Here is a 20,818-nt window from a genome sequence, read left to right on the forward strand (position 1 = left end):
ACCCACCTTCCCCCATATCCTCTGCTTTAGCTCCTCTGAAGTACCTAGATAACAGTATTTGATGCACATTTCCTGAGTTGCTTTAAAGATGTGAAAACTCCCCCACCAAATGCAAGATGTTAACTACTTGATGACCATGAGCACATAGCCCCAGGCCTCCTGGAGCCTAAGGACTGATAAAGTTAACCCCCTGTGACACCACCCTGTTCCCTCACCATCAGCCAATCGGAGAATTATGCACGAGCTGATCACTTATCCTGCGACCCCACTCCCTCACCTGGCTTTTAAAAATGCTTTGCCTTCCGGAGCTCAGGGTTTTTAGGGCGTGAGCCACCTGTCTCCTTGCATGGCCCTGCAATAAACCTTTCTCTGCTCCAAACTCCGACGTTTTGGTTTGTTTGGCCTCACTGCGTTGGGCACACGAACTTGCGCTAACAAGATGACATCAGATATCTTACTGAAAATATGAAAGTATGCAGCCAGAAAATGAAATGACATCTTTAAATTGCTGAAAGAAAATAAGCCAATGGAGTATTTTATACTTCATGAAAATATCTTTAAAAAATAAAACTGAAACGAAGAGTTTTAAGACAAATAAAAGTTAAATACTTATCACCAGATCTCCATAACAAGAAAATTAAAGAAAGTTCCTTGGGCAGAAAGAAAATTATACCAGATGGAAATCTGCATATACACAAAGGAATAGAGTGCTGGAAATGGTAATTATAAAATATAAAATATTTATATTATTATTTTATATACATAAAAAGATGCTTCCTCATTATTTAATTTCTTAAAAAAAAACAATTGATTGTTTAAAGGAAAATAATAGCAAGGTACTGTTTGGTTCATAATATATGTCCAAGAAAAATGTATTACTACAATAGCAAAAAGGAAGAGAAGGAGAAAATGGAGGCATAGTGTTATAAAGTTTTTACATTTAGTAAAGAGGCATAATAATATGTAAAGGCCTTTATACAGTAAGTTAAATATGCATACTGTAAACCCCAAAGCAAACATTACACAAATTAAAAAAAAAATTAGAGCTAATAAACCAATGGTGCAGATAAAATGGAATAATAAAAATACTCTGTAAATCCAAAATGAGGCAAAATACTCTGCAAATCCAAAAGGAGAAAAGAAATCATTGAGATACTGAAAAGATAGAAGAGCAAGATGGTTGATTTAAACCAAACTATTTAGATACTTAAATTAATGTAAATGGTCTAAACATCTCAATTAAAAGGCAGAGATAATGAGACTGGATAAAAAAGAGGAGCCCAACTCCATGCTGTTGCATTGAGGATCCCCAAACGATCTACAGGTTCAGTGACTCACTAGGAAGATCCATGTCTTGACATATAGTTGTATTCGTGGATATGACTTATAGTGAAAGAATACAAAGCAGAATCAGCAAAGAAAAAAGGAACATGGAGCGAAGTTTGGAGGTGTACACCAGGTGCAAATTTCCAAGAGTTCCCTCCCAGTGGAGTCACACAGGACGCACTTAATTCTTCAGAAATAAACTGTGACAAAACGTATGAAAATGTTGCATACCAAAGAAGCTCCTTAGAGACTCAATGCCACAGGTTGTTATTAGAGGCTGGTTGTTTACACACTCTGCCTAGCACATAGCAAAATTCCAGAATCCCATAAGGATAGCAGGCATTCAGTATAAACTGTTTATAGAGTTTAGGCACAGTGAGCCACAACTATCAGTTAGAGAATGGTGGGATGAACATTCCTAAAATCCAAGTTCCAGATGCCACTCAAAGGTCAACTTTGCAAGCAGGGCTTTCTAAGACAGTAGTCTCAGACCTGCCATGGTAACATTTTTCTGCCCACCTGTCCATAAGAAAAGCACTTTAAACATAACAACAACAATAGATTAAAAGTAAAAAGATGAAAAAATATACATCATGCAAAAACTAATCATAAGAAAGCTGGAGTGACTATATTAATATCAAACAAAGTAGAATTCAGAACAAGTAATATCACCATGGACAAAGGCGATTTCATAAATACAGGCATACCTCAGAGATATTGTGGGTTGGGTTCCAGACCACTGCAATAAAATGAATATCATAATAAAGCGAGTCACATGAATTTTTTGGTTTCACATTTCATATAAAGGTTAACACTATACTGTAGTCTATTAAGTGTACAACAGCATTATATATAACAAAACAATGTACATACCTTAATTTAAAAATACTTTATTGCTAAAAAATGCTAATCATCATCTGACAACGCAAGGTTGCCACAAACCTTCAATTTGTAAAAGAAAACAAACAAACAATATCCTCAAAGAGTGATAAAGGAAGCACAATAAAACGAGGTATGCCTGTATAAAGGGAGCAATTCATCAAAGAGTTACATCAATCCTAACTGTGCGTGTACACAGTTTCAAACAAACAAACAAAAACCCTGAGGAACAAACTGACAGAACTAAAAGGGGAAATAGATAATCCACAATTATAGTTGGATATTTCGAAATGTTCTCTTAGTAACTGACAGAAAAGTAGACAGGATAGCTGTAAGAATATAAAAAAAATCAAGCAATGCTATCTAACAGCTTCACCCACTGACATAAATTACTCCATCTAACAAGAAGAGAATTAGAATTATTTTCATAAGGAAATGAAACATTAATCAAAATAAACCATATTTTTAAACATAAAACAAGTCTCAATAAATATCAAGAGACTGAAATCATACAGAGAATGTTCTTTGAGCACAGAGGAATTAAATTAGAAAACGGTAACAAAAGGTATCTGAAAAATCCCCCCAAATTTAGAAAATATAACATTCCTAAACTAAACAAGAGTCAAAGAAGAAATAACAAGGAATATCATAAAATACTTTGAACTGAATGATAATACAACCTATGTGAATTTGTGGAATGCAGCTGAAGCAATGCTCAGAGGGCATTTTATGGTTTTTAATGTTTATATTAAAAAGTCAGAAATGTGAAAAATCAATGGTGTAATCTTCCCCTTTAGGAATCTAGAAAGAGAAAGTTAAGCCCAGAAAAAATAGAAAGAAGGGAATGGTAAGATGGGAGCAGAAACTGATAATACAGAAAATGGACAAAGAATATCAAAAGAATGAAAAGAATCAATACAAGTAATAAGCTTTGAAAAGAATACAAGTAAAACTTTGAAAAGAATCAATACAAGTAATAAACTTCTAGCTAGGCTGATCACAAAATAATAGAGAAGATACAAATTGCCAGTATCAGGAATGTAAGGGTAAATGTAACTACAGATCCCACTACATTAAAAATACAGTGAAGGGGGCTTCACTGGTGGCGCAGTGGTTGAGAATCTGCCTGCCAACGCAGGGGACACGGGTTTGAGCCCTGGTCTGGGAAGATCCCACATGCTGCAGAGCAGCTGGGCCCGTGAGCCACAACGACTGAGCCTTCCCTCTAGAGCCCGCAAACCACAACTACTGAGTCTGTGTGCCACAACTACTGAAGGCCGGGCGCCTAGAGCCCATGCTCCACAACAAGAGAAGCTACCGCAATGAGAAGCCAGCACACCGCGCAAAGAAGAGTAGCCCCTGCTCACCGTAACTAGAGAAAGCCCGTGCACAGAAACGAAGACCCAACGCAGCCAAAAATAAATAAATAAAATAAATAAATAAATAAATAAAAACATTAAAAATATATATATATATATTTGCCTTTGTATTTAGAATGGGTTTCTTGTAGATAACATATGGTTAGGTCTTGTTGTTCTTTTAATCCACTTTGATAGTCTGTCCTTTAATTGGTGAATTTTGACCATTCACATTTAAAGTGATTATTAATATAGTTGGATTAAGATATACCATATTCATTATTCTATTCATCGCTCTTGTTCTTTGTTTCTTTGTCTTCTACTCTTTCTCCCTTCTCTGGTTTTAATTGAGCGTTTTATATAATTTATATAATTTTCTATTCCCAATTGAATATCAACTTCTTAAAAACTTTTAGGGGTTGCCCTAGAGTTTGCAATATACATTTACAATGAATCTAAGTCCACTTGCACGTAACACTGTACTGCTTCTTGGGTAGTGCATGTACCTTATAACAGAGTATTCTTGATTTTTCCTCCTATCCCTTATAACATTGCTGTCATTCATTTGATTCGTGCATTAACTATAATTATCAAATACATTTTTGCTATTATTATTTTGAACAAACTATTATCTTCTTTATTCTTTATCGAACACTTCCTTTTGTTATAGAGACCCAAGTTTCTGACACATACCATTTTACTTCTCTCTGAACAACCTCTCTTAACATTCCTTTCAAGGTAGGTCTACCAGCGACAAACTCCCTCAATTTTTGTCTGAGAAAGTCTTTATTTTACCTCACTTTTTTTTTATATAGATTTATTTGTTTACTTTTGGCTGTGTTGGGTCTTTGTTGCTGCCTTTGATGGGCTTATCAGCATGCTAGACAGGAATGAGGAAAGAAATGGTGAGCTTGAAGATATGTTAATAGAAACTTCCCAAGCTGAAAAGAAAAGAGAAAAATAATGTTAAAAACAGAACAGAATATCCAAGAATTATGAGAAAGTTACAAAAGATGTATCATGTATAATGGAAATACCAGAAGGAGAAGAAAGAGAGAAAGGAACAGAAGAAATATTTGAAGTAAGAATGGCTTAGAATTTTCCAAAATTAATGACAAACACCAAACCACAGATCCAACAAGCTCCAAGAACACCAAGCAAGAAAAATAACAAAAACTCTGCACCTAGGCATTTCACAAATTGCACAAAATCAAAGACAAAGAAAAAAGTGTTGAAAAGAAAAAACCATCCACCTAGAATGCTGTATCCAGTGAAATTAACCTTCAAAAGTGAGGTAAGGTACTTCCCTGGTGGCGCAGTGGTTAAGAATCTGCCTGCCAATGCAGAGGACATGGGTTTGATCCCTGATCCAGGATGATCCCACATGCCACGGAGCAACTAAGCCTGTGTGACACAACTCTTCATTTCTGTTAGAGCATTTTTTTATTTCTAGCATTTCCTTTATTTAAATTAATTTTTATTGGAGTATAGTTGATTTACACTGTTGTGTTAGTTTCTGCTGTACAGCAAAGTGAATCCATTATACATATACATATATCCACTCTTTTTTAGATTCTATTCCCATATATATCATTACAGAGTATTGAGTAGAGTTCCCTCTGCTATACAGTACGTTCTTATTAGTTATCTATTTTATATATAGTAGTGTTGTATATGTCAATCCCAATCTCCCAATTTATCCCCCCCCAGCATTCCTTTTAAATCTTTCTTAGAGTTTCCATCTCTCTGCTTACGTTACCCATCTGTTCTTGCATGTTGTCCACTTTTCCCATCAGAGCCCTTATCATAAAGGAAAAACTGGGGAATAAGATGTCCCCAGAGAGCTTTGAAAAGCTTTGACACAGTCTTAGGACTCTAGAATGCCACATACATGTACAGTGCTGTGTACACTCCTAGGAAAGACCTAAGAAGGCCCTAATCTCTCACTTCTCTCTGTCCTTGAGTCTCGGTACCAGCAGGATATGAAAGTTCAGGCAGAGTTGTAAACTCTGTGCCAGAATATTTAAAGTATGCCCTGACACCCACACAGAGTCCCTCAGCAAAGGCTGAGAGACTTTTGGCTCAAGATGATTAGGAAAATCTCTGTCCAAAAATTAGCTGACCAACTAACCAAGCAGAGACTTAAGTAGCCACACAAGACAAAGAACACATACATTACAGAATTATAGTGTGAAAGTCATTAAGCAAACAGGATCAACAACAAACCCTGGGAGTGAGACGAGGGGGAATCTGACTTCTAGATTTTCCATATTACATTACTTAAAATGTCAAGTTCTGGGCTTCCCTGGTGGCGCAGTGGTTGAGAATCTGCCTGCTAATGCAGGGGACACGGGTTCGAGCCCTGGTCTGGGAAGATCCCACATGCCACGGAGCAGCTGGGCCCGTGAGCCACAACTACTGAGCCTGCGCGTCTGGAGCCTGTGCCCCGCGACGGGAGGGGCCGCGATAGTGAAAGGCCCGCGCACCGCGATGAAGAGCGGTTCCCGCACCGCGATGAAGAGTGGCCCCCACTTGCCTCAACTAGAGAAAGCCCTCGCATGAACCGAAGACCCAACACAGCCAAAAATAAAAATAAATAAATAAATAAATAAAGTAGCTATAAAAAAGAAAAGTGCTTTAAAAAAAAAAAAAAAAAAGTCAAGTTCTCATACCTCAAAAATACAAGACATGCAAAGAAACACAAAAGTACAATTTTTACACAGAAGAAAAGCAGTCTGGAAACCCATAAATAAGACTTTAAATCAACTATTATAAATATTTTCCAAGAATTAAGGGCAATCATGTCTAATAAATTAAATAAAAGAATAATCATGATGTCTCACCAAAGAGAGAATACTAATAAAGAGAGTAAAAGTACAAAAGAGAACCAAATGGAAATTCTGGGGTTGAAAAATACAAGAACTGTAACACAAAATTTACTAGAGGGGCTCACCAGCAGATGTGAATTGGCAGAAAAAAGAATCACTGAATTCGAAGACAGGTCAAATGAGATTACTCAGTGTGAGGAACAGAGAGGAAAATAAAGAATGAAGAAAAACAAACAGAGCCTGGATTGATATCAGGGAAGACAGCAGAGTAAGAAGAGCCAGGAATCTCTCTCTCTCCACCTAGACAATAATTGCACTGACAGAAATTGTCTGAAGTGACTGTTATGGAACTCTGAAGTATAAATGAAAATTTGCAGCTTCTGGGGGAAAGCTTGGCTGGTAAACCACAGTTGATATCAATTGATTTCAGACCTCAGTAGAGTTGCAGCTACCCATCCCTATGTCAGGTGGTAGAGGGATAGCAACCCACATTTCTGGCACAGCTGAAGCCAGAGGGGATAATAAAAACCTTGTCCTCCAGGTACAGAGGCTGGCTGTCATTGTTCCAATCTCCACCAGCTAAAGCAACTTCCAGGAGATTTAAAAGAACCACACCTATTTTTATGGACATTCAAAACCAACCACATATGTGGGGGAATTCAGAAAGCCACTGTGCATGCCCAGGGAATGATGTAGGCTCAGAAAAGACCATGAGAACTTAAGCTGTCATCTTAGGCTACTCCCCAGCAAAGAGATACCCTGTAATAATAACAACAAAATCTGCTAACCCTGGGGAAGGGGTTGAATCCTATTTCCAGAATTACCAAATTATAACATTCAACTATCCAGTTTTGAACAAGGGGAAAAAACCAGAAGGCATACAAAGAAACAGGCAAGTATAGCCCATTCAAAAGAACAAAATCAACAGAAACTGTACCTGAGGAAACCCACATATCAGACCCATTAGACTAAAACTCTCTTTAAGATGCTTAAAGAGCTACAGGAAGGCATGAACAAAGGTAAGAAATAATGTTATGAGCACAAGGAGAGTATCAGTAAAGAGACAAATATTATAAAAAGGAGCCAAAAAGAGGGGACCTTCAAGATGGCAGAGGAGTAAGACGTGGAGATCACCTTCCTCCCCACAAATACAACAAAAATACATCTACATGTGGAACAACTCCTACAGAACACCTACTGAACGCTGGCAGAAGACCTCAGACTTCCCAAAAGGCAAGAAACTCCCCATGTACCTGTGTAGGGCAAAAGAAAAAAGAAAAAAACAGATACAAAAGAAAAGGAGCAGGACCTGCAACTCTGGGAGGGAGCTATGAAGGAGGAAAAGTTTCCACACACTAGGAAGCCCCTTCACTGGCGGAGCCAGAGGGTGGGCCAGGGGGGAAGCTTTGGAGCCACGGAGGAGACAGCAACAGGGGTGCAGAGGGCAAAGCGGAGAGATTATCGCACAGAGGATCGATGCCGGCCAGCACTCACCAGCCTGAGAGGCTTGTCTGCTCACCCACCGCGGCAGGTGGGGGCTGGGAGCTGAGGCTCGGGCTTCAGAGATCAGATCCCAGGGAGAGGACTGGGGTTGGATGCATGAATACAGCCTGAAGGGGGCTAGTGCGCCACAGCTAGCCGGGAGGGAGTCCGGGAAAAACTCTGGACCTGTCTAAGAGGCAAGAGACCATTGTTTTCGGGTGCAAGAGGAGAGGGGATTCCTTCCCTGTCTGCCCACAGAAAGCAGAGCACTGCCTAAATGAGCTCCAGAGATGGGCACGAGCCACAGCTATCAGCTCAGACCCCAGAGACAGGCATGAAACGCTAATGCTGCTGCTGCAGCCACCAAGAATCCCATGTGTAAGCACAGGTCACTATCCACATGCCCCCACCCACCGCCCCCCGGAACCTGTGCAGCCCACCACTGCCAGGGTCCCTTGATCCAGGGACAACACACGTCGCACCTCAGGCTGTTGCAACATCACGCTGGCCTCTGCCGCCACAGGCTAACCCCGCATTCCAATTATAACTACCATACCCATCCCTCCCCCAGGCATGAGTGAGCCAGAGCCCCCCAGTCAGCCGCTGCTTTAACCTGTCCTGTCTGGGCCAGAACAGAAGCCTGAGGGCAACCTACACGCAGAGGTAGGGCCAAAACCAAAGCTAACCCCAGGAGCTATGAGAACAAAGAAGAGAAAGGGAAATTTCTCCATGCAGCCTCAGGAGCAGCAGATTAAATCCCCACAATCAACTTGAGGTACCCTGCATCTGTGGAATACCTGAATAGACAACGAATCAACCCAAAATTGAGGTGGTGGACTTTGGGAGCAACTGCAGACTTGACATTTGCTGTCTGTGACTGACTTGTTTCTGATTTTTATGTTTATCATAGTATAGTTTTTAGCACTTGTTATCATTGGTGGATTTGTTTATTGGTTTGGTTGCTCTCTTCTTTTTTTCTTTATTATTACTTTTTTTATTTTTTTATTTTAATAATTATTTTTTAATTTTAATTGTTTTATTCTTTACTTATTGTTTTTCTTTCTTTTTTTCTCCTTTTTCTTCTGAGCTGTGTGGCTGATAGGGTCTTGCTGCTCTGGCCTGGTGTCAGGCCTGAGCCTCTGAGGTGGGAGAGCCAAGTTCAGGAAACTGGACCACCAGAGACTTCCCGGCCACACGTAATATCAATCTGCGAGAGCTCTTGTAGAGATCTCCATCTCAACGATAAGACCCAGCACCACCCAACAGCAAGCAGGCTCCAGTGCTGGACGTCCCATGCCAAACAACAAGCAAGACAGGAACACAACCCCACCCATGAGCAGAGAGGCTGGCTAAAATCAAACTAAGTTCACAGAAACCCCAAAACTACCACCGGACACAGTCCTGCCCATCAGAAAGAAAAGATTCAGCCCCACCCACCAGAACACGGCACCAGTCCCCTCCACCAGGAAGCCTACACAACCCACTTATCCAACCTTACTTACTGGTGGCAGACACCAAAAACAACGGGAACTATGAACCTGCAGCCTGCAAAAAGGAGACCCCAAACAGTATGTTAAGCAAAATGAGAAGACAGAGAAACACACAGCAGATGAAGGAGCAAGGTAAAAACTCACCAGACCAAACAAATGAAGAGGAAACAGGCAGTCTACCTGAAAAAGAATTCAGAGTAATGACAGTAAAGATGATCCAAAATCTTGGAAATAGAATGGAGAAAATACAAGCAACATTTAACAAGGCCCTAGAAGAACTAAAGAGCAAACAAACAATGATGAACAACACAATAAATGAAATTAAAAATTCTCTAGAAGGAATCAACAGCAGAATAACTGAGGCAGAACAACGGATAAGTGACCTAGAAGACAAAAGAGTGGATATAACTACCACAGAGCAGAATAAAGAAAAAAGAATGAAAAGAATTGAGGACAGTCTCAGAGACCTCTGGGACAACATTAAATGCACCAACATTCGAATTATAGGGGTTCCAGAAGAGGAAGAGAAAAAGAAATGGTCTGAGAAAATATTTGAAGAAATTATAGTTAAAAACTTCCCTAACACAGGAAAGGAAATAGTCAATCAAGTCCAGGAAGCACAGAGAGTCCCATACAGTATAAATTCAAGGAGAAACACGCCAAGACACATATTAATCAACTGCTAAAAATTAACTACAAAGAAAAAAATATTCAAATCAGCAAGGGAAAAGCAACAAATAACATACAAGGGAATCCCCATAAGGTTAACAGCTGATCTTCTAGCAGAAACTCTGCAAGCCAGAAGGGAGTGGCAGGACATATTTCAAGTGATGACAGGTTAAAACCTACAACCAAGATTACTCTACCCAGCAAGGATCTCATTCAGATTCGACAGAGAAATTAAAACCTTTACAGACAAGCAAAAGTTAAGAGAATGCAGCACCACCAAACCACCTTTACAACAAATGTTAAAGAAGGCTCTCTAGGCAGGAAACATAAGAGAAGGAAAAGACCCACAATAACAAACCCAAAACGATTAAGAAAATGGTAATAGGAACATACATATCAATAATTACCTTAAATGTAAATGGATTAAATGCTCCAACCAAAAGACACAGACTGGCTGAATGGATACAAAAACAAGAACTGTATATATGCTGTCTACAAGAGACCCACTTCAGACCAAGGGACCCATACAGACTGAAAGTGAGGGGATGGAAAAAGATATTCCATGCAAATGGAAATCAAAAGAAAGCTGGAGTAGCAATTCTCATATCAGACAAAATAGACTTCGAAATAAAGACTATTACAGGAGACAAAGAAGGACACTACATAATGATCAAGGGATCAATCCAAGAAGAAGATAAAACAATTGTAAATATTTATGCACTCAACATAGGCGCACCTCAATACATAAGGCAAATGCTAACAGCCATAAAAGGGGAAATCAACAGTAACACAGAAATCACAGGGGACTTTAACACCCCACTGTCACCAATGAACAGATCATCCAAAATGAAAATAAATAAGGAAATACAAGCTTTAAATGACACAGTAAAAAAGATGGACTCAATTGATATTTATAGGACATTCCATCCAAAAACAACAGAATACACTTTCTTCTCAAGGGCTAATGGAACATTCTCCAGGATAGATCATATCTTGGGTCACAAATCAAGCCTTGGTAAACTTAAGAAAACTGAAATCATATCAAGTATCTTTTCCAATCACAATGCTATGAGACTAGATATCAATTACAGGAAAAAAACTGTAAAAAAAATACACACACATGGAGGCTAAACAATACGCTACTAACTAACCAAGAGATCACTGAAGAAATCAAAGAGGAAATCAAAAAATACCTAGAAACAAATGACAATGAAAACACAATAACCCAAAAACCTATGAGACGCAGCAAAAGCAGTTCTAAGAGGGAAGTTTATAGCACTACAATCCTACCTCAAGAAACAAGAAAAATCTCAAATAAACAACCTAAACTTACACCTAAAGCAATGAGAGAAAGAACAAAAAAACCCAAAGTTAGCAGAAGGAAAGAAATCATAAAGATCAGATCAGAAATAAATGAAATAGAAACAAAGAAAACAATAGCAAAGATCAATAAAACTAAAAGCTGGTTCCTTGAGAAGATAAACAAAATTGATAAACTATTTGCCAGACTCATCAAGAAAAAATGGGAGAGGACTCAAATCAACAGAATTAGAAATGAAAAAGGAGAAGTAACAACTGACACTGCAGAAATACAAAGGATCATGAGAGATTACTACAAGCAACGATATGCCAATAAAATGGACAACCTGGAAGAAATGGACAAATTCTCAGAAAAGGACAACTGTCCGAGACTGAACCAGGAAGAAACAGAAAATATAAACAGACTGATCACAAGCACTGAAATTGAAACTGTGATTAAAAATCTTCCAACAAACAAAAGCCCAGGACCAGATGGCTTCACAGGCGAATTCTATCAAACATTTAGAGAAAAGCTAACTCCTATCCTTCTCAAACTGTTCCAAAATATAGCAGAGGGAGGAACACTCCCAAACTCATTCTACAAGGCCACCATCACCCTGATATCAAAACCAGACAAAGATGTCACAAAAAAAAAACTACAGACCAATATCACTGATGAACATAGATGCAAAAATCTTCAATAAAATACTAGCAAACAGAATCCAACAGCACATTAAAAGGATCATACACCATGATCAAGTGGGGTTTATCCCAGGAATGCAGGGATTCTTCAATATATGCAAATCAATCAATGTAATACACCATATTAACAAACTGAAGGATAAAAACCATATGATAATCTCAATAGACTCAAAAAAGTTTCGACAAAATTAAACACCCATTTATGATAAAAACCCTCCAGAAAGTAGGCATAGAGGGAACTTACCTCAACATAATAAAGGCCATATATGACAAACCCCCAGCAAAGATCATATTCCATGGTGAAAAACTGAAAGCATTTCTTCTAAAATCAGGAACAAGACAAGGATGCCCACTCTCACCACTATTATTCAACATAGTTTTGTAAGTTTTAGCCACAGCAATCAGAGAAGAAGAAGAAATAAAAGGAATCCAAATCGGAAAAGAAGTAAAGCTGTCTCTGTTTGCAGATGACAATGATACTATACACAGGGAAACCTAAAGATGCTACCAGAAAACTACTAGAGCTAATCAACGAATCTGGTAAAGTAGCAGGATACAAAATTAATGCACAGAAATCTCTTGCACTCTTATACACTAATGATGAAAAATCTGAAAGAGAAATTAAGGAAACACTCCCATTTACCACTGCAACAAAATAATAAAATACCTAGGAATAAACCTACCTAGGGAGACAAAAGACCTGTATGCAGAAAACTATAAGACACTGATGAAAGAAATTAAAGATGATACCAACAGATGGAAAGATATACCATGTTCTTGGATTGGAAGAATCAATATTGTGAAAATGACTATATTACCCAAAGCAATCTACAGATTCAGTGCAATCCCTATCAAGTTACCAATGGCATTTTTCACAGAACTAGAACAAAAAAATCTTAGAATTTGTATGGAGACATACAAATAATATGTCTGTTCATCTTGAGGGAAGAAAACGGAGCTGGAGGAATCAGACTGCCTGACTTCAGACTATACTACAAAGCTACAGTAATCAAGACAGTATGGTACTGGCACAAATATAGACATATAGATCAATGGTACAGGATAGAAAGCCCACAGATAAACCCACGCACATATGGTCACCTTATCTTAGATAAAGGAGGCAAGAATATACAATGGAGAAAAGATAGCCTCTTCAATAAGTGGTGCTGGGAAAACTGGACAGCTATATGTAAAAGAATGAAATTAGAACACTTCCTAACACCATATACAAAAATAAACTCAAAATGAATTAAAGACCTAAATGTAAGGCCGGACACTATAAAACTCTTAAAGGAAAACATAGGAAGAACACTATTTTACATAAATCACAGCAAGATCCTTTTTGACCCACCTCCTAGAGAAATGGAAATAACAAAAATAAACAAATGGGACCTAATGAAACTTAAAAGGTTTTGCACAGGAAAGGAAACCATAAACAAGATGAAAAGACAACCCTCAAAATGGGAGAAAATATTTGCAAACGAAGCAACTGACAAAGGATTAATCTCCAAAATATACAAACAGCTGATGCAGCTCAATATCAAAAAAACAAACAACCCAATCCAAAAATGGGCAAGACCTAAACAGACATTCCTCCAAAGAAGATATACAGATTGCAAACAAACACATGAAAGGATGCACAACATCACTAATCTTTAGAGAAATGAAAAATCAAAACTACAATGAGGTATTACCTGACACTGGTCAGAATGGCTACCATCAAAAGATCTGCAAACAATAAATGCTGGAGAGGGTGTGGAGAAAAGGGAACCCTGTTGCACTGTTGGTGGGAATGTAAATTGATACAGCCACTATGGAGAACAGTATGGAGGTTCCTTAGGAAACTAAAAATAGAACTATGACCCAGCAATCCCACTATTGGGCATATACCCTGAGAAAACCATAATTCAAAAACAGTCATGTACCACAATGATCACTGCAGCACTATTTACAACAGCCAGGACATGGAAGTAACCTAAGTGTCCATCGACAGATGAATGGATAAAGAAGATGTGGCACATATATACAATGGAATATTACTCAGCCATAAAAAGAAACGCAATTGAGTTATTTGTAGTGAGGTGGATGGACCTAGAGTCTGTCATACACACTGAAGTAAGTCAGAAAGAGGAAAACAAATACCGTGTGCTAACACATACATATGGAATCTAAAAAGAAAAAAATGGTTCTGATGAACCTAGGGTCAGGACAGGATAAGGACACAGACACAGAGAATGGACTTGCGGACATGGGGAGAGGGAATGGTAAGGTGCAACAAAGTGAGAGTAGCAGTAACATATATACACTACCAAATGTAAAATAGATAGCTAGTGGGAAGCAGCTGCATCGCCTGGCGAGATCAGCTCGGTGCTTTGCGACCACCTAGAGGGGTGGGATAGGGAGGGTGGGAGGGAGACACAAGAGGGAGGGGATATGGGGATATATGTATACATACAGCTGATTCACTTTGTTATACAGCAGAAACTAAGAGAACATTGTAAAGCAATCATACTCTAATAAAGGTGTTAAAGAAAAAAAAAAGGAGCCAAAAAGAAATTATGGAGTTGAAAAGTACAATAACTGAAATGAAAAAATATACTAGAAGGGTTAAAAGCAGATATAAGCAAGCAGAAAAAAATAGACTTTAAATCTGAAAAGTTTAGAACAGACTAACAAGGACATTATATATAAATGAAATGGTCAATACAGCAAGAAGATGTAACAATTAAAACATTTACACACCATGTAACAGATTCTCAAAATACATGAAGTAAAAATTCACAAAACAGAAGGGCAAAATAAATAGTTCTACAGAAATAGCTGGAGACTTCAATACTCTACTTTCAATAATGGATAGCTCAACCAGACAGAAGATGAATAAGCAAACAGAGGACTTGACCAACACAATAAGTCAACTAGACCTAAGAGACATATAAAGAACAATCCATCCAACAACAGCAGAATATTCTTTTTAAGTGCACATTCTTCTCAAGTGTATATTGGACATTCTCCAAGCTATCTCATATGTTAGGGCACAAAATAAGTCACAACACATCTTAAAAGCTAGATATCATACAAAGCATCTTCCCTGACTAGAAGAAGATTGAGTTAGAAATAAATAACAGAAGGAAAACTGGATAATTCACAAATATGGAGAAATTAACAACAAAGTGTTAACCAATTGGTGAAAGAACAAATCAAAAGCGAAATTTAAAAATATTTAGTGACAAATGAAAATAAAAACACAACATACCAACACTTATGGGATGCAGTGAGAGCAGTGGTAAGAGGGAAATTTAGAGCTGTAAATGCTTATGTGAGAAAAGAGGAAAGAACTCAAACCAACAACCTAACTTTACAACTTAAGGAACCAGAAAAAGAAGAACAAACCAAACCCAAAGATAGCAGAAAGAAGGAACTAATAAAGATAGACCAGAGATACACAAAACACAGAACAGTAAAACAACAGGAAAAATCAATAAAACCAAAGTTGGCTCTTTGAAAAGATGAACAGAACTGACAAATCTTCAGATAGGCTGACAATGAAAACAAGAGACAGGATACAAATAGCCAAAATCAGAAATGAATGTGGGGACATAACTACCAACCTTCAGCAATAAAAAGAATATAAGACAATTACATGAACAACTGTATACCAACAAATTAGGTAAGTTAGAAGAAAGGGACAAATTCCTTGAAACACATAAATTAACTAAACTGACTCAAGAAGAAATAGTAAATCTCAATAGACCTATAACAAGCAAAAAGATTGAAGCAGTAATCAAAAACCTCCCCAAGAACTAAAGTCCTGGACCAGATAACTTCACTGTTGAATTTTACCAAATATTTAAAGAAGAATTAATACCAATCCTTTTCAAGTTCTTCCAAAAAATTGAACAGAAGGGAACACTTCCTATCTCATTCTATGAAGCCAGTATTGCCCTGATACCAAAGGCAGATAAAGACATTACAAGAAGAAAATTAAAAACCAATATCCCTTATAAATACAGATGTAAAAAACTCAACAAAATATTAGCAAATAAAATCCAGGAGCATATTAAAAGGATTAGGCACCATGGCCAAGTGGGATTTATCCCCTGAATGCGAGGGTAGTTCAACATAAGAAAGTGGATCAGGCTTCCTTGGTGGTGCAGTGGTTAAGAATTGGTCTGCCAATGCAGGGGACATGGGTTCGAGCCCTGGTCCGGGAAGATCCCACATGCTGCGGAGCAACTAAGCCCATGTGCCACAGCTATTGAGCTTGCACTCTAGAGCCTGCGAGCCACAACTCCTAAGCCCGCGTACCGCAACTACTCAAGCCCGCGCACCTAGAGTCCGTGCTCCGCAACAAGAGAAGATACCGCAATGAGAAACCCACACACCACGACGAAGAGTAGCCCCTGCTCTCTGCAACTAGAGAAAGCCCGCGCACAGCAACGAAGACCCAACGCAGCCAAAAATAAATAAATAAATAAATTTATTTATTTAAAAAAAAAAAAAAAGAGGGCTTCCCTGGTGGCGCAGTGGTTGAGAGTCTGCCTGCCGATGCAGGGGACACGGGTTCGAGCCCTGGTCTGGGAGGATCCCACATGCCGTGGAGCAACTAGGCCCGTGAGCCACAACTACTGAGCCTGCGTGTCTGGAGCTTGTGCTCCGCAACAAGAGAGGCCACGATAGTGAGAGGCCCGCGCACCGCGATGAAGAGTGGCCCCCGCCTGCCACAACTACAGAAAGCCCTTGCACAGAAACGAAGACCTAACACAGCCATAAATAAATAAATAAATAACAAAAGTGATAAAAAAAAAAAAGAAACTGTATCAATGCAATATATCACATTAATAGAAAAAAGGGGAAAAAACCACTTGATCATCTCAATTGATGCAGGATTCTCATTAGACATAACCCAACACCCTTTTATGACAAAAAAAAATCTCATATAAAACTAGGAATAGAAGGAAAAATTCCTCAACACGATGAAGAGCATTCATGAAAAACTCACAGTTAGCATCATACTCATTGGCAAAAGACTGAAAGCTTTCCCCCGAAGATCCAGAACAAGACAAGGATGCCCATTTTCACCACTACTATTCAACACTGTACTGGAAGTTCTAGCCAGAGCCATTAGACAACAAAAGAAATAAAAGGCATCCATACTGGAAAGGAAGAAGTAAAACAATCTCTATTCACAGATAGCATGATTCTATATATACAAAATCTCAAAAAAATCCATAAGAAAGCTACTCATACTAATAAACTAACCGCAAAGTTGCCGGGTACAAGATAAATACACAGAAAGTTGTGTTTCTGTACACCAGCAATGAACAATCTGCAAAGAATATTAAGAAAGCAATTCCTTTTATAATAGCATATAAAAGAATTAAATACTTAGGAATAAATCTAACCAAGGAGGTGAAAGACTTGTATAATGAAAACTACAAAAAATTGCTAAAAGAAACTTTAAAAGACCTAAATAAATGGAAGGGATAGGAAGACTTAAGCCACTGTTCATCTGTCAATATTATACCCTTAACAATCTACAGGTTCAATGCAATCCCTACCAAAATTTTTATAGCCTTTTTTGCAGAAATGGAAAAGCTGATCCTCAGATTCACCTAGAATTGTAAGGGATCCCAAATAGCCAGTCTTGAAAACATGAATAAAGTTGGAGGGCTCACACTTCCTGACTTCAAAACTTACTACAAAGCCACTACAGCAATTAAAGAGTATGAAAGAACAACAAGAACCAAAAAAAACTGAGTTTTAAAAATGTGCATGGGCTTCCCTGGTGGCGCAGTGGTTGAGAGTCTGCCTGCCAATGCAGGGGACACGGGTTCGAGCCCTGGTCTGGGAAGATCCCACATGCCGCAGAGCAACTAGGCCCGTGAGCTGCAACTACTGAGCCTGCGCGTCTGGAGCTTGTGCTCCGCAACAAGAGAGGCCGCGACAGTGAGAGGCCCGCGCACCGCGATGAAGAGTGGCCCCCACTTGCCGCAACTAGAGAAAGCCCTCGCACAGAAACGAAGACCCAACACAGCCATAAATAAATAAATAAAAATAAATAAATTTTTTAAAAAAATGTGCAAAGGACTTAAATAGACATTTGCCCAAAGAAGATATGCAAATAGCTAATAAGCACATGAAAAGATGTTCTATATCTCTAATCATTAAGGAAATGTAAACCAAAACCACAATGAGATACCACCTTATACCCATTATATATATATATACCCAGGATGGCTGATATCAAAAAAACAAAACCAAAACCAAAAACCTAGTGATGATGAAGATTTGGAGATATTGAAACTCTTGTGTACTGTTGGGGGGAATGTAAAATGGTACAATCAATACAGAAAAGAGGATAGCAGTTCTCAAAAATTAAAAATAGAACTACCATACGATCCAGCAAGTCCAATTCTGGATATATATATACCCAAAAGAATTGGAGACAGGGTCTCAAAGATTTATTTGTACACTTATATTCATAGCAGCATTAATCACAAAAGTCAAAAGTTGGAAGCAATCCAAGTATCCAAAGACAGATGAATGGATAAACACAATGTGGTATATACATACAATGTAATATTATTCAGTCTTAAAAAAGATGGAAATTCTGACATATGCTACAATGTGGGTGAACTTTGAGGACAACTGCTAAGTGAAATAAGCCAGTTACAAAAAAAGACTAATACTGTATGATTCCATGTATATAAAGTACCTAGAGTAGTCAAATCATAGAGACCTAAAGTAGAAGAGTGGTTGCAAGGGGAAAAGGGAAAGGGGAAATGGAGTGTAGAGTTTCACTTTTACAAAGTAAAAATATTTCTGGAGATTGGTGGCACAAATGTGAAGTGTATGTAACACTACTGAACTGTATGCTTAAAAATGGTTAAGACGGTAAATTTTATGTTATATGTATTTTACCACTATTAAAAAAATTTTTTAAGTATGTAACTGGCCAAAGGACACACATATAAACCAAGAGAATAGTATAGAAAGCCCAGAAATAAACCCTCACGTGTACTGTCAACTGATTTCCAACAAAAATGATGTGATCATTTAATGAGGAAAGAACTCTCTTAAAAATGAACGGTGTTGGGAAAACTGGATATCCACATGAAAAAGAATGAAATTGGACCTTTACCTTATGTCATATACAAAAATTAACTTGAAATCCATTTAGTTTAATCCATTAAGTTTAGTCAAAGATCTACACTTAAGAGCAAAAACTATAAACTTTTAGGAAAAAACACTGGGGAAAAATCTTCATAACACCGGATTTGGCAACAATATGACCAAATGACAGGCAACAAAAAAAACCCAACTTCATTAAAATGAAGAACTTTTGAGCATCAAAGAATACTAGAAGGTGAAAAAACAACCTACTGATTGTGAGAAAATATTTAAAAATCATACCTGATAAGGAATTAATATTCAGAAAAGATAAAGAACTCCTAAAATTCAACAAGAAAACAACCCAATTAAAAAACGGGCAATGGGCTTCCCTGGTGGTGCAGTGGTTAAGAATCCACCTGCCAATGCAGGGGACACGGGTTCGAGCACAGGTCGGGGAAGATCCCACATGCCACAGAGCAATGAAGCCCGTGTGCCACAACTACTGAGCCTGTGCTCTATAGCCCACGAGCCACAACTACTGAGCCCGCGTGCAAACAACTATTGAAGCCCGCGCGCCTAGAGCCTGTGCTCCACAACAAGAGAAGCCACTGCAATAAGAAGCCCGCACACTGCAACAAAGAGTAGCCCCCGTTCACCACAACTAGAGAAAGCCCACATGCAGCATCGAAGACCCAACGCAGCCCAAAATAAATAAATTAATTAATTTAATTAAATTTTTTTTAAAATGGGCAAGAGACTTGAGTAGACATTTCTCCAAAGAAGATGCCCAATAAGATACAAAAGATACAAATGCTCAATAAGCACATGAAAAGATACTCAGTATCATTAGTCATTAAGGAAACGCAAATCAAAACCACAATGAGATACCACTTCACACCTAATAGGATGGGTATAATTTTTAAAAATGGAAAATAAGAAGTGTTGGCAAGGATGTGGAGAAATAGGAACCCTCATGCATTGCTGGTGGGAAAGTAAAATGATGCAGCCACTGTGGAAAACAGTTCTCGATTTCTCAAGAAGTTAAACATACAACTACCACATGAACCAGCAATACAACTCCTAGGTATACATCCAAAGGAACCGAAAGAAGGGACTCGAACAGGTATCAGTAGACCAATATTCATAGCAGCATTATTCACAACAGCCAAAAGGTGGAAACAGCTCAAGTATCCATCAACAGATGAAGGGATAAACAAAATGTGGCACATACACACAATAGAATACTATTCAGCCATACAAGATAATAAAATTTTGATATATGCTACAACATGGATGGACCTCAAAAACATGCTTATTGACTTAAGCCAAACACAGAGATCAAATATTGCTTTTACATGAGCTACCTAGAATAGGCAAACTCACAGAAACAGAAAGCAGAATAGCAGTTACCAGGGGCTAGTGGAAGAGGAGAAGGGAGAGTTATTGTTTAATGGTTACATAGTTTATGTTGGAGATAACAAAAGAAAAAGTTTTGAGACAGATAGTGCTGATGGGTACAACACTATCTTGTGAATTAATTAATGCCACTGAATTGTGCACTCACAAGTGGTTAAAATGATAAATATTATGTTATGCATATTTTACCACAATAAAGAACAGAAAAAAATAAAACCAAAAGCTGATTCTTTAAAAACATTTTTTAAATAGTCAA

The 20,818-nt window shown here is 38.2% G+C and overlaps 1 long non-coding RNA gene across 1 annotated transcript in view; it reads left to right on the top strand.

Annotated features, from left to right (window-relative positions):
• Nucleotides 1-2: 2 nt before the first annotated feature.
• Nucleotides 3-20,818, top strand: part of LOC309623703 — a 30,840-nt gene continuing 10,024 nt past the window's right edge. The window contains exon 1 of the long non-coding RNA XR_014241466.1: nt 3-6,063. This is a non-coding gene — a long non-coding RNA (uncharacterized lncRNA). The remainder of the gene's footprint in view (nt 6,064-20,818) is intronic.

This window comes from Balaenoptera borealis (assembly GCF_965194805.1).
Source record: "Balaenoptera borealis genome assembly, chromosome: 2".
NCBI classification, from domain to species: Eukaryota; Metazoa; Chordata; class Mammalia; order Artiodactyla; family Balaenopteridae; genus Balaenoptera; species Balaenoptera borealis.